This window comes from Anopheles funestus, chromosome 3RL, assembly GCF_943734845.2.
Source record: "Anopheles funestus chromosome 3RL, idAnoFuneDA-416_04, whole genome shotgun sequence".
NCBI classification, from domain to species: domain Eukaryota; kingdom Metazoa; phylum Arthropoda; class Insecta; order Diptera; family Culicidae; genus Anopheles; species Anopheles funestus.
Genome location: NC_064599.1, coordinates 4997418 through 5018122, shown reverse-complemented (window position 1 = coordinate 5018122; position 20705 = coordinate 4997418). Strand labels below are relative to the sequence as shown.

The 20705-nt window shown below is 42.9% G+C and overlaps 1 protein-coding gene across 4 annotated transcripts in view; it reads right to left on the bottom strand.

Annotated features, from left to right (window-relative positions):
* Positions 1-20705, bottom strand: part of LOC125772120 (neurotactin) — a 33992-nt gene that overhangs the window by 5943 nt on the left and 7344 nt on the right. For all 4 annotated transcript variants that reach the window (XM_049443522.1, XM_049443521.1, XM_049443520.1 and 1 more), the window contains one exon: positions 12134-12349. The gene's annotated coding sequence lies outside the window, so the exon portion shown is untranslated. The remainder of the gene's footprint in view (positions 1-12133; positions 12350-20705) is intronic.

The following is a 20705-nucleotide window of genomic DNA, read 5'->3' as shown; positions in this document are numbered from 1 at the left end:
TCCCTTGGCTATTCTGTTTGCCCCTGCTCCGTCGACAGTACCGATTGCAATTTAAATTCTGCCCTCTTCTGAGCGTGCTCCAGTTGGGAGTACAGCCCCATCTACAAGCGGAGCGATTCTGACCGTACCTGATGTGTCTGTTAAACTGGTCCCGCTTTCGATCGCGCAAAGTGCACCCAAAAAAGGAAGTCTGGACAAGCGCAGCAAACGGAAGAGTTTGGATTTGTGGTTGATCGAAAGTAGGTAATGGAAGATCATAATTGTTCACCTCACATTACTCGCATTACGCGTGCCGCTGCCAACGATTCCATGGCCCCGATTCAAGGCAGCCGGTTTCTCCCGATACGCGAGTAAATGTCCGGATTCTTACACGATCCGCTGCATGAGACGGATGCTTCCTTTTTATCGTTTCTTGAAGCGATCTGTACCACCACCACCACCTGATCGTGCTGATCGTTCCCGGAGAAGAAAAACAGATTAAAATGGAACGAAGCAAAACTGGCCACTCATTCCATCTGATCTCTCAATCTCTAGCGATTTTCTTCGTACACCGTTTTTTTTTTGGTTGTCTGGTTTGCTGCACTTATACGCGAGATTATAAAATATGTTGCCACGTTTGGTGGGCCGTTTTCCTCCCCACCCTCCTGTCTCTAATAAGTTTTTGCTGTTAGAGAAAGGAGCAATCTTCAATCTGCTGCGAATCCAATTCCGGTCATTCGGTTAATATGGCAAGCCAATTACGGCTTTATCGTACGGTGCACCATCGGAGCGCATACGTTTAGCGCCAGCATTGCCGTTTTTTTTTTAAAGTGTTGCAAAATGGATGAAAAATTAAGTTAAATTTTTCACCCCAAATGTGATGTGAAAACTTTGAACAGCTTCGGTGGCGACTTTCTAAAGCAAGAAAAAGGCATGTTTTAGGCAATCTGTTTAAAAGGACCATTTACTCCTCACGAACCGATGCAAGGGTCATAAGAGAAAGGCTTTCCAGCATTAGGCTAGAGAGATATATTACTAAGAAACATCATTCCCAATTTGTTACAACGAATCAGCGCACACGAGTGTTAATTGTTTCGAAGGGAAAATCTCACACTTGTTCGATAAATTCGCTGCCCTTCCGTCGGAAAGGGTCTTTTAATTGAAACAAATCAAGACCCGCGCAATTCACGCACTCATAAATAAAATTTCGTTAGCAATGCATCATGCCGGTACCTTCATCGGTGTGAGATTTGTGGCCGTGTCTGTTATTCTTTATTTTCGATATCATGTTGAACGTATCAAGAGCACAGATTTATTTATGATCGTATGAAACGATCATACAAGAAGAATGTGATATCAGTATCATCTAAAATCATTCCTCAGGGAATCGTAGAATGTATGGCCCTTCTTGATCAGGAGCTTGGGTGAGGAATTTGGATTTTTTGTCAGAAGTGTTGCCGCCAATGTTTCGTCCAAACAACAACCCGACTCCCATCCCCCGTGCGGGTTTGCCACCGTAAAAGCTATTATGTTTTAATTAAACAACCACAGAAAATGGCCCCCACCAGTAGTTGGTCAGTCACGCCCCAAAGTGTGATCTTGTTGACGGACCGATGGTAATGCTGGGTCATGCTACCTCCTCGGTTCATGGATGCTGCAACAATGGATGTTCAATTACTCGACGAAGGGGCCAAACATGGGACGTGGGATTGTTCAATTAGATCACAATCGGGCGGCTGTTTGATGCAGTGCAAGCGTGATTCATTCAAAACAGCATAATTCTCACGGGATTATTCTTGGCGAGTGCTTCACTTCGTTCCCGTAGATTGAGAGTGTGTTTGCATCTGCGAGGACATATAGGAATGGTGTCATTTAGATTCAATTTAATAGTGTATCGACAAGACCAGAGAGGCATAATTTGGAGCAAAATAGATACGTTCATTAACGCTGTACATGCACATTCTATGGTGTTTACATTTCTCTCTAATGTACTTTTAGGCAAAGTATATCCTCAATAGCTTAAAGCTTGAATACACATAAGAGCAGTCCCATGAATTAGAAATAGACTTGTCAGTCTTCATATGAAGTTCTTGATAGAAAAGCACAAAGCAGTACTCTGTACACAAAGCAAAAGAGCTTCTGGAGATATAGTTCCAAAAATGAAGAAAAAGAAAAGGCTAGCTTCAAGATATGAGTCACCCCAAGCGAATAGACTTCAACTAGAGGTTGAACTGCAAACTTCTTCTTGCCATCAGCTAATCAAACACAATGGTCCAGTCCCATGACTCATGCAAAAGTTTCTTCTTCCCCCCGGGTACCTCTCCAGTCTTCAGCACGAGGTAATTTTCACTCGACACTTACCACCATCAAGCCCATCATGAAAATAATTCCCTGAAAGCATAACTGACTCAATGGGCCGCTCGAGTCAAAGCGGTCAAATTTGGTGGTTATTTTGTTTTTGTTTGTGCTTATTTTCATAACTCTCGCTACGAAACCAGTTGCTTCCTGGAGTCTTGATGTTTTCTAACCTATCCAAAAATCTCGCAGAAGTAATAAAGTTGAAGGGAACAAAGGGCAGAGGAAGCACAAAGAAAGAGAGAGAGGTTCCATAAAAGAAAGGAGTATGAACCGAGGACCATTGTCGGGGGGGGGTCATGGTGATGGTGATGGCGTTGACCAAAGTAAACAACATCAAAGTACCACTCTTCCCATGCAACATAAAGCAAATCAACCGAGCGTCTACTAGAGCACAGACAGGCCCTGAAGGGCTAAGTTGGTCGACAATATTTAACCTCACGGAAAAGGGGGTTTCGAGTTCTTAGAGATTGAAACCAGATTGAGAGCAAAAAGGGGTTCATTTGCTGTACTTTCCAACCGTACGTTCTCCAATATGCTGCCAGGGTTCATATCTTTTATGACACCTAAATTGTTTCCTCTGCGTAAGGCTGGAGCGCGGTGGGAAATAAGATGGGAAAGATTTCAATCGCGAGATCAAGTACAAACAAAACCCTTACTGCAGTGCCCTTAAAAGGTGCTGGAATGATGGTTTTAGAAGGTCATAACAGCTTACCAGTGATATGATGTCGGGAACTACGTAGAAATTCTATTCCAGATGCCGATCATCGACATACGATCATCAGCATAAAAAATCAATTAAATTTGTCCGGTTTGACTCCACACGGAGACATACGTAGAGGTTGAATGCATCTCCAATGTCACATACCGTAGGGCAGAGCATCATGTCTGACATAACACACCTACCAGTTACATCAAAATGAGCCACATCCTGTTGTTGGGCGTTCGAGATACCTTGGAAGACGATGCCTTTCCGGATGGGCTTTTAGAACATGCATAGGTGATCATTTAGAATCGGAAAGAAGATGGCCATCCAATGTTTAATTTGGTACAACCTTTAAATCGTTGCACGAAAGTATCTAGTTTGATAGCCGCCAAAGGTAGGGAAAGTGTAGGAACCAGGAACAATCTGAGCATGTACACGAAGATGATGAAGATCGTGCATTAAGCTACCCAAAAAGGAAAGGAATGAAGTTTTCTTTCTTTTTAAAAAAAGGTACAATTTATGATTTAAAGAAGCTGTTGGGTCCAAAACAGAAAACCTTCACGAAATCGGTGTCCCCGGATCGATGACGATCAAATGGCGATCAAAGGCACTGGAAAATAAAAAAAAAGCTTCTACGGTGTGGCATGAACGGGAATGTAGACACAACACACGAAAGGACGTACGATTGCGTGGTTGTATTTTCATGCGTGGGGAGTTTTAAAATTTATGATCCTTTTTTTTCTCTTGGTTTTGTTTGAACCCCTTCCGTACGCCAGACTTGAACCCTTCTCGAATGGTTGTGCTTAACGATAGCCAAACTTTAAGTAAAAACCTTGAAGAATGTATGTCAAGAAGAAGTCGCAAGAAAAAGAAGGAGTAGAATGGTAGACGAAAGACGAAAATACCAATAGCCTGAAACGATCGTAAGAGATCGGTTTGATCCTTGGTGTTTTGCTTTGCTGGTTCGCTTCTAACCACGGGAAGGAATCGTTCGATGCGTTTGCTCTTTCTCCTCTTGTGCAACGGCTCAGTACGCCGAAAAAGATTGTTAGCCACTCTTGTTTGGGTGTGAACTACATAAACAAACATTGGAAATTTATCGGTCTACATGACACCGACGCAATCCGAGCCACAGTTTGTTGGCAGAAGAGCAACAAGGAGGAGAGTTTCTTCTTCAATCCATTGGTAGAATTTTGTTCATTTCATCCAGATGCCTTTTTTACATTTTATTGTAGTAATGTTTTTTTTGTTTTACTTTCTGAAAAGTAAAAAAAATAGTGCTTGTGGTCACATCTCGAGTTTCATCAATCTGGTGTAGAAATTGTTGAAGAAATTAAACCTGGCTTAAAGTGTGGATAACCAACATAACAAAACCATCAAATTAACCCCATTAAAAGCGTCATAAAAATTACACATTATACAATGTTTCAGCCGAAACAAAACGAATGCGATTGAAAACGTTTGTTTTTTTTGTGTTGTTGCGTTCATATAGAAACCGGAAACCGGAACTGCACACAGTGTTGCAACGATCGGCTCTCTTTCGACGCAACATTCATTCTCAAAAGCATCGGTTAGTATCGGTTCCAGCTGGGCGGAAATGAAAGTTAATTGAATGACCATTTTGGCTTTCGGTTGCCTTTATTCCCGGTCGATTCCCGGTTGTCGACACTTCCGAAACCATTCTAACGTTCACCATGAAAGTAGCACCTGTGTGAGGTAGATGAACGCAATAAACAATCGATCGGTAGTGGCTAACCACATGACCATATCTGTCACAAAAACGGAAAGTACATGCAGTAGGAGAGACTAAAAAAAGAGCCTAAAAATAACATAGGAAATGAAGCTTATTCTAATGAGCAACGTTCCCACTTCCCTCCTGCGTTCCTCTCGATGAGTTTAATGTTGTCATCGATCAAATCAAACGCTCGCGTCAATGACGTACCGCAATCACTTTCCACCATCTACGACAGAACCGGAATCAAAGTCCTCACGATTTTGTCCCCCCCACCAGAATTCGAAAAAAAGAACCCAATTTTATTTGGGGGACCCCATGTGGACAGATCGTTAGCTGATGGGTTGGTGTAGCAGCTATAATTTATGTGCCCCCGGACTTTACTGTGTGTCTCTATTTACGCTCGTGCGATAGATAACATCAAACTCGAGACCTCGTGCCATTCGCGTGCGACGCTTCGCTTATCTCGAGCGTTAGGTTTTCCCTCCGTCACCGAAGTTGTCACACGTTGGTGGCATTCACAACCTTAATTACCCATGCTGCAACTGGCGGAAGTAAATGCTACAGTGAAGCAGTGCATGCACACTTTCGTTCCCAACAATTACGCGAGTGCATTGTGGGATTGGACTCCACGGTGAACTAACGATGTTCGACGATGCTGTAGGTGCACCGGAGTGACGTTTGCGTGTTGACACATCCATCTGTTACAGTTAGCTTGTCACTTCCAGATAGCCGCCTAGATCAACTAGATCACACAATCGTCTAACACATCACGCAACAGTTCCTCAACGTACGCTGCACATTAACGGATACGAGGGAGTGCATCTTGTCTTGTAGACCATCTCACTACTTTCTTTCTTGTCTTCCTAGTATGGAGCGAGTGATAGAGCTGTTTATTTTCATTTCTTCATTGTAAATAGTGAAGACGCACGCTGATGTGTCCCGGAGTGTGAACGGATACTTAACATCGTACCCGAGATACCGTATCTCTCACATAGTTGAGAACAATTCACTTAAGTCAAACGGCAAAATGCTCGTAAATAATGCACCCAACAAGACATCTCTATCCACCCAACGCCACCGGAACAACATACTCGGGGATGCGTGTCATTCCGAAACCCTTCTTGGAATGCTCTTAACGGAGCATAGTTTACCATGATGTACTCTGGATTCCACCATACACACACGCGAACGCACATGAGATAGCATTGGGTGCAAACCCATGCTGTCTTGGTTTGGTGTTGAAGAGATGAACGATCATGCTGGGTTGTGTGTGTGTTGGGGGTAAGTGCAGCAACAGTACCCTTCACAGTAAGTATGCCAAGAATTCGACAATGACTTCTTCCCCAACATTTAATAGAATTCTTCCAGAACTCGTACGGGGAATTATCTAAATGAATCTTTAACGGCGCTGTTGTGGTGAGATTTGGAGTGCCACCATATATATCTTGGGCTCTATATGGGAAGTCTAGTTAGAAGTATAATTCTACGTAAAGTGTTCATTACCAAAAGTTTAGGATGACCCTAATACTTAAATTTGTTAGACGAGCAAGATTCTAAAGAATTAAATGAAAATAAAAGACTTTATGGCTTTAAGGTTTTATGACATGAAGATGTGGCGATCTTCACTAATTCCCACAAATCTTCCGTACCAAAAAAAACTTTGAAAATAAATTAAACTGATCGACACAAAAGCTGATAATTCAAGCCCCTTTTGGAGTACCTCCATATGGTCTTCTGGATCAGAGAATTATGTCAGGTGCAGCGTAACGCAAGAACCCTACATTAGGCTCACCTGTGCGTAAGTTTTGGGTGGCGTTCTGCGTGCGTTCAGGCACGTCCCAACGAAAGGGACGTATCCTCTTAACCATACGCTTGTAATTGATCATTCCACTGGTTGAGGTGGGTACCAGGAGGAGTGAAAAGTTATCATGTTTCAGCATGCCAAACCATATTTACCTTTTGCTGTTTCCCTCCCTACGACGTACCAACGCGATAAGCGATTACAACCCAAGGGAATAGTGACTTACCGCAAAATGGTGCAATGGAGGGGAAACATGCTGCAAAAGGCTATCATTTGTTGGTATTTTGTTTATTTCACTGCTTCCTTCCCTTGGTGTAATGCAATCGCACTTCCGATCGGTTTACCGAGCAACTTGGAGTGGTCGTCGAGTGGAGCTAATAAGTCGGCTTTTTTTAAGTGAAACTTCATAAAGTGAAGTATTGGCCGTGAAATATGATCCGCGCATGGAAGAACGACGTACCGCCCACAGTATGTCGCCAGTAGCTGCAGGTAATAGTCGTTAAGGAAGGAGCGCTTGTAAGGTTTGTCTTTTACGTCGATTTGTGGCTATTCTCTTGTGCACCGAAACGTCACCACACGTGCGCCATTTGTAGAACATAGCAAACAGAACAGAAGGGGCGGCCCGGTGGTGCATGTGATAAACGGCGCCAGTCCACACGGCCGGACCGGGTTCAAATCCCATCCGGACCGTCCCCCCGTAGCAAGGACTGACTATCCGGCTACGAGGTAAAAATAAGTCTAGTAAGCCAGAAATGGCCGGCGTGACCCGTAAGGTCGTTAAAGCCAAGAAGAAGAAGCAAACAGAACTAGATTTGAGTACGGCGGATCTTATTATATTTTTGGACACCGAAGTGAAAGTTTTGAAGCGTCCTTTCGCTTGTCAACAAATTAGATCTCATTAGATGGCTCTTTTGCTGTTTGCGACTGGTATCTAAGTGTTGACAGGGGAAAGCTTTGTCGCTGTTTTCATCATCATTCTGGTACTGGACTCCCCTTCGCAAGAAACTTATCCATCTAGATCTAAAGCCGTTAAGACACCGTGTGGGCGGAAGTGTGAACGATGGGTTCCCGATTTATCAATCCAAAGAACAAACTATTCGAAAACACGAACCCTCGCTCGGAACGGAAAAAAACAGAACCAACAACCAAAAAAAAAACTCCGATATTTTCGTTCTGTGAAAGCGTCAGCTGTATTTGCCCTTTATGGAGCCAGAATACTCAATGTCAACGTGCACGATTGTGTGGGGAAAGGGTTTTCTACCAGCGAGTTCCTGGACTTCTGGTGCCTGTATGCGCTGAGTGAAATCCTGCACTGACAGTTAATTTATTTTGTTCACGTTCAAGCTTCAGCTGTTAATTTGAAGCAATTAACTGGTAGCATTTTTTTGAAAGGGGAACGTTGTTGTTTTTTTCGGGAAAGATTATACGATGTTAAGTGCTTCTTTAGGTTGTCGATCATTTAAAAAGCCATTTTTAACTTCAACGAAAGGGTAAAACAGACAAGCATAATCATTAATGGTTGTTTTGTGCTGTGAAGAACATTTTGTAGTAATAATTGTACAAAGTTAAGTGTAGAAAAAAGTGACACTTAATAATCCACTATTCGATCTTGCGATGGAGAAACGTCACTTTCAAAATGACAGATAACAAAATTAATAGAAACGATATTCAATCTTCAAGGAATTATCATAATCATTTAAAAAAATGTGGTTCTCTTACCTTTATCATCAAAGACTCTTTCCCTTGTGTCGTTGATGTGGAAATCGGATCGAATCAAAACATCATCAAAAACGTGCACAAACAAACCTTATCGGTATCATCTTACTATGCCGCCAAGGAGATCGTCCATTGACCCAGTCGCCCACGTTTAACAGTGACATTGTAGAGAAGATCGTTTCCAGACTCATCAAAATTCTCACTAAACTTCACCTTCAAACGAGCTCGTATCTGGTTTGTGTCTTTCCACAACTGCCAGCCGGTCGGGATACATGTTACAAACCATTTGCCCGGAGTTGTATCAGCAGTTGCGTATGCCAGAGGGCATCGCAGGGTCTTGGCAGACTAAATCCATATGTTTACTTTCTCTCCATCGCACTGCACCGCGCATGCAATCAAGCTAACACGGCTAAGGTTTTCGTTGGAATTGTCCGACAATGATTCATGGTACTGCAGCACAGACGCCACACGATCATTGCGTCGACAGTAGCTGATTTTGTGACTAGCGTCAAATTTATTCTCAGCCATCCCCGACACGCGGCATTTTCTGACCCGCATCATACTATGTTTCCCGCTTTTCAGAGCACTTTTTTTTCTCGGGTTTCGACTGAAGCAGTTTGATTCAACGTCCTCAGATGATGAGGCGTACGAGACGCAAAGATCAGCCCGGAGGCGTCGTAAAATAAATCAACTGAGTAAATCGTCGACATTGGAACAGGCTCGCATTCAAAAGAAAACGACCACGGGGGGACCAGGGAAAGAAAAATCGTCCGTTTTCCGACTGCAAAGCGGTTCGTCTAGGGGTCGTCCGAAGATAACTTCATTGCTGCGGTGAGAGTTGTCGGGGAACGCCAATCGGCACAGGTCGCTTTAATTTCTGCTGGTGTACATGGTGGACAAACAAACGCGCCACAAGTGCAATCAAGTGCAATAAGAGGTGAAGGGAGAAAAAAAAATATTGTAATTTATTGCCTGTCGGTCAGTTTTCCATCGGTTGGAATCTTCTTAGCTGGAGGAACAGACTGACCGCGAGGGATTAATGCTGTCATGTGCGTGTGTAGTGTACGTTGGTAATTGGATTCCTCCTGCCTTCCTTGCCGGAGTGCATTACTTCGGCGCTTGGTTGTGTCGGGAGGTCGCTTGATGGTTCGGACCCGAGGCGACCCCAAAGATTGTCATTGGTTAATACACCAGTGGAGAAAGATACACACATTTTATCGGCTACTATCCGATGGAGAAGCCTGCAAGGGGGGGGGGGGGGGGGGGCTAATGACGGCTGATGACGAGCCCTGGAATCGACCCGTCCAGCGACAATAATGGTCAATGGCCCAAGTTCAAGCAGTAAGCAGAGAGATTCGTAAATTGAATTTTATTAGCATCAACATACACACATCTCCAAGACTACATCTTCAGAATCGTTACGAGCACACCCTGAATAGCTGTTCTTCCCTCTTCTTCTTCTCTGACGTTAGTTTTCGGTTTCTTCTTCAACCTTTTGTTGCAAAAATACACTGCAATGGAAACGGGATCATTCATTCATTTCCTGTCCGAAGCGAGGAAAGCATGATGTCTTATGTTGTCCATTCCCGGTGGCAGGAAAAGGGATTTGCATCCGTCTCGAGTGTGATCGACAACAAAGGAGAACTCTTCAAACCCGTGCGTCTGCCATCCTGTTCCCATCCACCCACCATGAACAATGGGCAGTGGAAGCTTAATGGAAAGCAATGGAGAATGTAAAGACCCACTGGACACCCCCAGGGTCCCCTCCTCTGGCAAGCATTAATGTTCGCGTAGCGATGTTTCATCAAAGGATCGGGAAGATGCTTTCCTTTCGTTTATGGTCGCTCAAAAGGGATTTGTCATTTGTGGCTGTTGTGGCGACCGTGAGCAAAAATAACCAAAAAAAAAAGAAGAGACGCTCACGCGACAATACAGAGACGAGACGAAGATGATAACTTTTTTTTTTAAAATGAACAGAAATTGTAACAAAAAAAGGGTTTCTTTATTCCTTTTTATACGAATGACTACAGACTATAGTTTATTTAATGCAAAGTTTTAGATTGTTTAGACTTTTTTCGACCCAGAATTGATATCAGAATTGACACCCTACTAGTCGCCATCCATCGATTAACCAATGAGGTTTGTAATACATTTTAATCATTTGTTTTTAGTACAAATGAGTTAAATTTTAATTAAGTCAGAAAACATAGCCCATTTCAGTATTATGATTCCCCAAATCTCGAAACACGCCTCACAAACACATAGCCAACAGATCATACAAAAAAAAACATGTGGTTCCCATTTAAGTGGCCACAACACAAAACTGAAGTCTCGAAATGAAGTCTTTGTCGTGGCTACTGAAATCTGTTTAAATCTCACCAAACCGATGCTCTTTAAAATGGAACTGTCCCTCCATTTCTCGGTCGTACATTCAATAAAAATAAAATCCCAAAACCCCAAGCATGGAAATTCCGTAAAGCTATGGACTATGGACGGTAAGGAAGCGACGTTATTAAATGAAGGTTTTGTTCTACACATTCATTTTCGTGTGGTACCGAGGTTTTCCCCTCCAATTCCCGCCTGTGTAAAGGGCCGCCCGAAACAACGCCGGTCGAAGTAAATCATTATAATTATGGTTTTTAATCGTCCTACGGGTTTTGTTGTTGGTGTTCGTGTTTTATGCTGTGGAGGCCCCTTTACATACACGTTTAGCTATAGATTTATGAGATGTGGGGTTTGGGGTTTTCAAAAACATCTGGATCAAAAAGAGAGGGAAGTCGTTTCGGTTCCTTTTAATCCCTCGCTGCTTCCGCAATCTACTGCGGTACTTCTAGCACAATGTACGAATAAAAAAATAATTTTGTTTCACACTTTCGCTCAAACTTTTAATCGATACAACCCACATCAAGGACACACATAATGTGGTGTTAAAATTGCTTCGTCCTTCTGTTCATTTTTTCACTTTTTATTGTTGATAAAAATCGGATCCTTATCTTCGTAGTTACTCTTTCATAAAATCCTACTTTTCCCAACTTATGCCCACAACAAAAAAAGGCAGTAAAAGTATATCTGGAGCACGGTGTAATTATTTTCTGACCACGACCAGTTTTTACCATGGATACTCCACTTACAACGAACTTTTAACGGACATGTGGTACACGTGTTTGCTACATGTTTCCTCCGTGTTCTCCGTGTTCTCCGTGTTCTACCACAATGAGGCATATTGCGTTTTGTGCGTTTAAATTGTCGTGTACATAATTGAGAAGAGAGAGAAGGAAAGATTTTCGTGTGGGATGAAGGGCTTGAGAGTAAACACAAACGGGAAGCGTCGTGTCCGTAAGGAACGCTATAATCATAGCCGGGATATTCATCAAAGAGAGATAACCCAACACGAACAGAGGAAAGAGAAGAAAGGAAAGTAAAGTAGTGTCGAGCAAAAGCCGGCAGTTTGTACAATTGAACTCCAACGTTTCATAATGACACGGTTGAGTTTCATAATTTTCCCGAGAAAAGCCTTCCTCAACACAGTCCGGGGTTTTTAATGCGATTCTACACCCCTTTTTACCCCTCTTTCTTTTTTTTTGCTTTTCCACCAATCCCCCCCTCACATGATCTCGTACGTGAGAATGTGAGTTAGTAGAAACGGTTTGAAATTTTTTCCCCCCCCAAAAAAACTACGCACGCGCGCGCCCGTTTGCCGGTTGGTTTGCGCTCACAACGCATGCTGCGTTGCGTGAAGCATCGTGTAATAATTGTTTTTCCGTTTAAATTACATAAAAGCAACCGACCGCCAAAAATTGGAGTCCCTCTCCCCACCTCCCCCATCCCTTCCCCGACTTACTTGGTCGTTTCCACCCCCAGCTACACCCCTTATATGCTCGTGTCTCGCTAGAATCTCCCGGATTCACACTTCGGTACCAGAATTCCCGGGGACAATAAATAGACGTACAGCTTTCCCTTCGCGCGTTCCACTACGGTAGAGTTGGATGTGCTGTTGAAAGGTTCTTCACTGGCCGGCTCATCAAGCTGTCGCGGGAAGCTTTGTCGGGTCGGATCTCTGTAAAATGAAGCAAAACAACAACCAAACAAAGAAAAGGTAACATATTAATACATGAGGATCGCAATGAGATATGAAAGTTTAGATTAAATTTCATGTAGACTGGTATCGTGTGGGTGCTTTATGAGAATTTAATGAGCTAGTTGTAGAAATATTTAATTGATTCGTTTTAAAATTGTAATACAACATTTTATATTTGATTTTTTAATTAAAATAAATTTATTTCACAAGGGAAAGGGTGAATTTAATTTTTTTTACTGATACAACCCATTTATTTTTTGAAATATCAAGTTCTACACCCCTAAAGAGTTGCTGTTATTTGATTGCATGTACCGAAACGATTAAGGTTTAAAAACAAATACAACTCATAAAACAGCTTGATGAGCTCGAGGCTCAAACTATTAATTTGTTTGTAAAAACTTCCGTTTTGTCAAAAACAAAAACAAAACATTTAGCGTAACGTAAATGAAGAACGGTTGAGAAGATTGGAGACGAGCCGGAACCATATACATATACTATATTGCACCGAAAAAAGGGAAAAGTCTCGGTCTCGGTCGGATAGGAAAATTGCACATCATCACGCAATAGAATGGCAAACGGGAGAGAAAAAAACACCAAAGAACTACACACGACTAGCACGACTTTAGCAAAGCCGACCTTATATCCGGCAGCTTGAACGGGGCGGTTGGAATTGGCGTCTAGAACTTGAGTTGGTTGGGGTTTTGGTCGCTAGCACGGCACACAAGAAAGGGAACGATATAAACGGTTTCTTACGGTAATAGTGACGACGATTTCCGCAGGTTTCCTGAAAGGTTGCTGAACTAACTCAACCACCCCCTGCCCTCAAAAAGGCAGAACCATTTTCCCCAAGTATACTCTTCTATTCGATTCCATTATTCCGACGATTTAAAATATGTTTGCCAAAAAGGGATCAACACAGCAAGTGGGAAATTCGAATTCAATTACTCCTGCGCCAGGTTACCGTTCCCCTCAGTCTCATCCGCAAAAACAACGATAACAATCTCGTACTAAAAAGGGGTGCAATTTTCCAGTGCTACTGGAACTATCTTCTTAAGCCATATATTGCCCACAAAGCAACTACAATCTCATCTGCTACATGGGTTGCATATGCACCTCTTACACCTCGGTACAATTCCAAATCCATTGTTCTTGGGACGAGGAACTAGCAATTAAGTAATGTTTATCTTCCTGAAACGGAACTAAAACCAGCACAAAGAAAAATGCGCCTTGTCCAACGGGAACTGCAGTCTGCACTACATTTAACGCTTCCCGCATTGCATTATGCAGGCCGTGGATAATCTCTTGGTGTGGGCAACAACAGAGAAAAAAACGACAGAGGCCACAGTTTGGGTGCAGTAGAACGATAAAATGCACTTACAAGTTTTCCATTTTTCCAATCACGTCCCACTAGGGGTGAGTGCATCGGAAAAGGTTGCACCAATAGACGCCATTGTTCTGTTTTTTTTGTTTCTTCTTTGGTTTCTTCTTTATAAGGTTTAAAACACAAATAATGAGAGCATAGAAGCGTGCTTGTACTAGAAAAAAGCACCCCGAATCCCGAGTGGATTTATTTGTATCTTCCCATTTTCCAGATAGTTTTGTGTGTTTGTACACTTCTTAAGGCTTCTCCCGATCTTTTTCTTTCTTTCTTTCTTTTTCCCCGATGCGATAACTTCCGGGACACCGGGAAAGTCGCAATCGAAGCCTTAGAAAGAACGCTCGGCAAAACAAGAGTGAACGGTACGACGTCAATTTCTGTGTCGAGACTTTGTGTTAATGTACCTTCATTTTCCTATTTCTCGCCCACTCTGGGGGAGTGGGAAGAAAATAAATGGCGTGCAATAAAGTAGTAGCGTGCCAATGTCATTTTGTAGATGGGAACGCAACGTAAACAACGCCACATGCTAAATGGGGAAACCGGGTCCCCCCCGGGGAGAGAGAGAAAAGTTAAATGCGAAATTTGAAGCCTCTGTCTGGCCGTTCCGAAACTAAACAACACAAACATATCGCAAGCGTACCCTGGGCCAAGTTCAATGTAAGGCGTGCTGCACCCTTTACCTTCGAATCTATGTCTCGGCTCTGGAACTTCAACCCTTAAAAAGCTGGGGTTTGTGTGTGTGTGTTTGCTTGTAATGCAAAACAACCAACAACGGACGGTCATATCGATCGGACCGATTTTCACGGACATTAAACACAAAGTGGTGGGAGGGAGGGAGAGTGGGAGGGAGGAAGCGTGTAAGAGTGCGTTCGGGTGCGCATCGATGCAGTTCGGTTGCAACGCGAACGTGCAGAAGGTGATTGTAATTATGGCAACACGCCATTACGCCATGTCCTCTATCCCTACGGGCGGGCATTACCGGGGGCGACATTGTAATGGGTTACACATCGGTCGTGTGTGTGTGTATGTGTTATAACAGGAGCGTGTCCATTGCATAAAATGGCGATAAAATAAACGCAACGGGGTTGAGTTGAATATTGTTTTCTTTAACCCTTAGAGCGATAGGGTAGAGTGGCTGATTGCCACCGGAAATCCCCTACGATCAGTTGCACCCGATAGCAAAATGCACTTTCGCACTGTGTTCCACCCGTTTTTTTGTTTACTTCTGGTGCGATGTCCGTATCCAAAGAATATATGGCTGCTTTCCTTAACCACTGTTTGGTTGAGTCTTGTTTGGGGGTTTCTTTCTCTCACTCTACTAAAAATATTTTTTTTATTTTTTAATAAAGGTGAACTTGTTTTTTTTTGTTGCTTCTAAGCACGCGAAGCATAATGAAGAACAAGTATAATAAATGAAATAAAAATTCCCTTTTCATTTGCTGGTTGCATAGTGATTGCAAATTGATTGGATTATTATCGGTTGCACACGTGTGCGGAAGTGCATTTATTTTGATGAGTTTGCTATTTTTGGGTACAAACTGAAGTAAAGAGCTGCATGAAGAAGCATTATTGATTTGATCTCGATTTGAGCGTCGTTCGTGTTAATGGAGTCATATTTAATCGGGGTTGTAATTGGTATGAAAATATTTTACAGATTACAGTTTAGGGAAAGTCATCTAATGACTAGGCAAAAATGATTAATTTCCATATGTTTATGCCTGTAAGAAACTGATAAAAATTGGTTGCCTAAAATACTGCTCCTTACTACTTCATATTTTACAATAATTTCGGAAAACAAAGAAAAACTAAAATAAAAACTTCCCACGATACAAAATGGTAAATTAAACATTATTAATTGCTACCATGTAGAAAAAAGTTAATGTTTACTAACGGATAAAATTAAATCCCGTGTGGATGAACCTCCAATCCCCAAAAAGGTTGGTAACGATTAATTAAATAGCAAAAAAGCGGAAATAGAAAACATGCCTGACAACCGTCTAAAGAATGATAAACAGTTTGCTTCTAAACCCCAAAACATTGCATGATAAATAGTGAAGCGAGAGTAAAAACGAGAGCAACAACGTCAAATCGGAGGTAGAAAATGAAGGGAAAAAATCGAGAAACATAAACAATGCCCACAGTCAGTCCCGGCTGCTGCTGCTGCTGCACTTTTCCGATGATGTACACGAGGTGCGTAGTATTTATGAAAACATCCTTCATCCTACCTCCGTGACTGTGGACAACTTCTCTTTCTCTCTTTCTCTCTCTTGCTTGATCCTCTTCTTGTTATGTTGCGTGTTGTTAACACTCGTTAGCATATGTTATGATACGGTGGGATGAACAAGCTCGAATCTGAGAAAAACAGGAGCAAAGAGTCGATGGGAAACGTGGCACGCTTGACGTTCACACCTCTTCGAAGATCATGTGGTTCTGTCGATGTGACCGGAGAGGGAAGGATTCGATCGTCGACCATCAAAAACCCCAATATGCATTCCCAAGCACAACATAACAGCTCAAACATGTGCTTGGCGTTTGCAATAATAAACACTGATTGCAGTGCGCGCGTGTTTTATCCCATCCAGACCATCTCGGCGGGAGTGCACAATCCGGGTCAATCCGGGTGAACGAGTGGCCCATTCCCACTTTGTAGAGGCTTTTAACCATGGCTACGATTGCTTTATTTTCGCTTCCAATTCTCTTGAGCAACTGGCAAACGAAAACAACAGCACAGTGTCATCACCCATCGGGAAAAGCGGGTCAAACATATGTCCATTCATGTGAACCCCGGGACTGAGCTCTGAGAAAATTCGATTCCTAAGCATGATGCGATGTTTTAAGCCTTTCTTTTTCGGGATTTTTCGCACACAGAAACAGCAAAGCATTAAATAAACTTTTGATTAAAAGCACACACTACATTTCCATTTTCTACCTTTTTAGCCTATTTGTCACATATTTAAACTTCAATTTCATCCCATGTCATTCGTGACGGCAAGGGCCAAACAAAAAGCAAAAACCCTCCAGACACACACGCGGGGAATCGAATTCGATCAATTCGCCGCCCACCAGTACGGAAAGAGGAATTGGTCAAAACAAACATGATTTGTTTTGGAATCGCTTTCTGGTCACATCAAATTCGTACAATCTTTAATTTCATTCCTTCCTTATATGAAGCAACGGAACAACAACCAAAAAAAAAAAGCTCCGAAACATGAACAAGAAGCGGCCATGTTTCGCATGGCTTCGGGGGGGGCGATTGCTTTCGTTTCCTTTTATTTCGTCAAGCTACACAGCAGCAGCAGCAGCAAAAACGAAAAACAAACCCACAATGTAGCAAGTCTTCGTATAAAATGTTGAGCAACATTAAGATAGCGATGGATGAAGGGCTGTTTTTTGTTGTTGTTCTTGTGGCACATGAACGAACCCGATCTAGCGGTGGTCCTAAAGGAACCACGTCGAAAGAACGGAACGTGGAGTGAAGAAGCAAGAAGCCTACGGGCCCAAAAGTTTTCGACCAATCTTTACGACAGGCGCAGGAACAGAGCAAAAAAAAAAGCGGAGATCTCTGAACTGTTGTTCAGGCTCCAGTTCTAGGGTGCAAGGAGTGTGTACTGTTTGGTGAAATCTTTCCATCTTTCCAAACCCTGCCGTAGATGGTGCGAAAATCCCAGAAGCAATCGACAGGGGGAAGATTTCGGCAGACGTGTTCCTGGGTTTTTAATTTTTTTTTTGCTCCGCCGTGCGGTAACAGCGAACGATCGCGTATGTGCTCCATTTTTAAAGGAGCCGGCAAGGTGAGATCGCTACTCTTTAAGGAGTGACGTATTTTAAATGTTTAAACAACCCCCAAGGAGGCTTGTTCCCGAGGGGATTTCGGGATGGTGTAGTGTTTTCATGGGCCAATCTGATTGCTAGGCAGCTGTTTTTTTGGCTGACTTTTTTCCCTGTCGTGGGTGAAAGGAAGGAACAAGTAGTGTGGAAGCTGTATCAGGGTCTGATCCGCAAAGACTTTATTGCACACCATGTGAGTGTGTTTTTTTTCTCATTTGATCATGCTAAAGATCACCAAGATATCCCATTCGCGAATAGGAGAAAGCATGATGTGCGTGACACTTCATTGGAATAAACGGATCATTTCTCATCGTAAGTCGCTTGTACTGAGAATTGCTATTGTTTTTGAATTTTTTAATTTTCTTTCGTAGACTACAGTTGTCCTCAATACCTTGGTCAATCGAAGACCTTTATATTAGTTTATTAAGACTTTTAATAGTGAAGATCTTCTTAGATCTTCTTGGATTATTTGAATTACCTCAACTCATGTACTTTAAACTACAATTATCTTTTGGTCTTTTGGTAAATCAACAATAAACGTTACTAGTGAAAAACTTAATAGATGTATCTTTTAGTTCTAACATTCGTTAAGAAAACCAGAAACCCAAAAAAAACCTTCATCTTAATTTGAAGACGAACTCGCGAATCGAATTCTGACTAGAAATCAAACGGTTACTTCCGGTGCCTTTTGTGTTTTTTCTACGTATAAAGCACCCGCTCTCCGGGCCGTGGAATCGAGATGTGTTGTCTCGATTTAAAAGTAAGGAATAGGAAAAATAAAACCCACATCCCACCCGGTCTCTTCATCAGCGGAGTCGTACCATATGTTGAAAATTGCGCCATTACGGATGAGCCCACGATCTTCGCGTGTACTTGCGCAAGAAGAACGAACCCAAACATTCGATGAGTGGCGTAAGATGAAATAGAACCGGAAAGTATTTCCAACATACCCCGCATAGCCGCCACCAACAGCAGCTGCGCGTTTGGGACCCACAACTGGACAACAGTAAAGTGCGAAATGTAAAGGAAATTATTCGTGCGTAGATAGAACGCAGAATGGATAAAACAAGATCGAGAAGGTATTAACTCCGCAGAGCAGAAGGAATGGAAAAGTAATAAGCAACAGAGAAAAAAAAATCACACACGTTGGGAATGAATCCCGAAGGTGGTCACGTAATGACGGACGGACGGACACTCTTCCCTGTTCCCCGTAAGCAGTAGGCTTCTCCACACGCTCATCAATCATCGATTTCCCGCTAGATGCCGCTGCTGTTTCGGGGAGGGTAATTAGTTTAAAATGTTCTGCATGCATTACGTTAGGCTGCGGGCGTGGATCTTCGGGTGGATCTTGGGGGCAAACAAAAATATTGAAAGCTATCAGCCGAACCTGCTAAGAGCATTCAACCAGGGGAAGCGCAACTGTACTTTGCTTGGCCGATTTACTCGGCACGATCTTTTCACCATGACATGACGATCCTCGGCAAGATCTTGAATGAAACAAATGCAAAGGAACTGGATATGATATTTCGTGTGGCGGTGTCGAGAAAGAGAGAACAAGGGAGCAGTGAGATTTCACCATATCATCGTATACTTTGTGCCGCTGTGTGCTTATTCGCGTGCCTTAGACCTCCCCGATAAACGTGCGGACGATCCTGGCGACTCACAAAAAACTTGTTTAATCTCACAACAGTTCCGACCGGGTGTAGTTTGTTGTGGAAGTTACCATGTTTGTGTTGCTCTGTTTTCCTAACCTCACATTGTGCTGGATGTTGGATCTTTCCAATTCCCGGGGCGTTCTAGACTACGGCTTGAAAAGGAAATCAAACCATTTGCTTCACGGTGTACATACCTCCAAATTGCACCAAATTGCACACTGTTTATTCACAAACAATGCGTTCGTGTGGTTGATGTTTTTCAATTTCCCAATGTCCCCTTCCTTTCAAACTTTGCCCGAAAATAGAAGACATGACATAATCTGACCGGGGACCGGGGAGAAGCTCACTATTTCTGCTACTCTCCCTGCAATAGAAGGCTCCCTCCTTCTCTTTACAATGGATAATTACGGGAGTAAGAGGGGGAAAACAACCGCCTAGAACCACATCGAATACTGGGTCGTGTCTCCACACAAAACTAGACAACCACCATTGGCACGAAAATGACCTCTTGCTATCCGGACCGGTCGGGAAATTTTTCCCCCTTTTTCCCGAAAAAGGGCAATATTTGCTCGTTACGTAATTATCGTGGTGAGCCGCATGGAACGTGGGACACACCGGTTACGAGGGACAACCGAAACAGTCACACACACACTCACACACACACACATAGACCGTATACTTTCAACCTAAAATGTGCCTTTAGTGCCAGTCGAATGAAGACGGAACAATCGATCCCCCGCAATCTCCCCAATTCCGGTACAGTATGGTCGTGAAGTTTACGATCTCTGGTCTGCTCTAGAATGGTCGAGGACAGTGCACACAACACTGGACCCGTTTTAGCACCGAGCCGACTTAGATGATCATGATCATCATGAACATTGAGGGACGTAGGGCTTTTTGGGGGGAGGTGGTGAACTTCCCGTTTGGGACCCGATTACGTACATTTTTTTTCTATTTCGTTTCACTACAATGCTAATGGTGGGTGCACCGGGCGTTTCCCCCCCAAGCATTCTTTCTCCTTACCGCGTGTGTTTCGTAGTAGCACCGGTACGGTTCGATGGGTCCGAGGTCTAGGGCATAACCGTGCGCTCCACTTAACTTCAAACCGACGACGACACCACGACGACGGTGTTTTGATACGAAGCGAATGGAAACGAAAGAATAAAAATGCTTTGTACCGGTAAGTTCTAGGCACGATTCTTCTGCAACTGAGCATCTCAGGAAAGGAAAATCTCGATTCTCGAAAAGATGAATCTTAGTCAGAGGTGTCAAAAACATTTTATTAAATATCAACAACCATGAGACATAATATTTGAGGTTTGATACATATAGGTAAAGCTTTGAATGGCTTTGAAGGTCTGAATGTCCAAAAATGTATGATCGCTATGATCAACAGTTCAGTATTGAGGTGACACGTGTCACCATGTTTGACATCTCTGGTACAGAGAGAAATGCCGACACGGCGTTGCTTAGA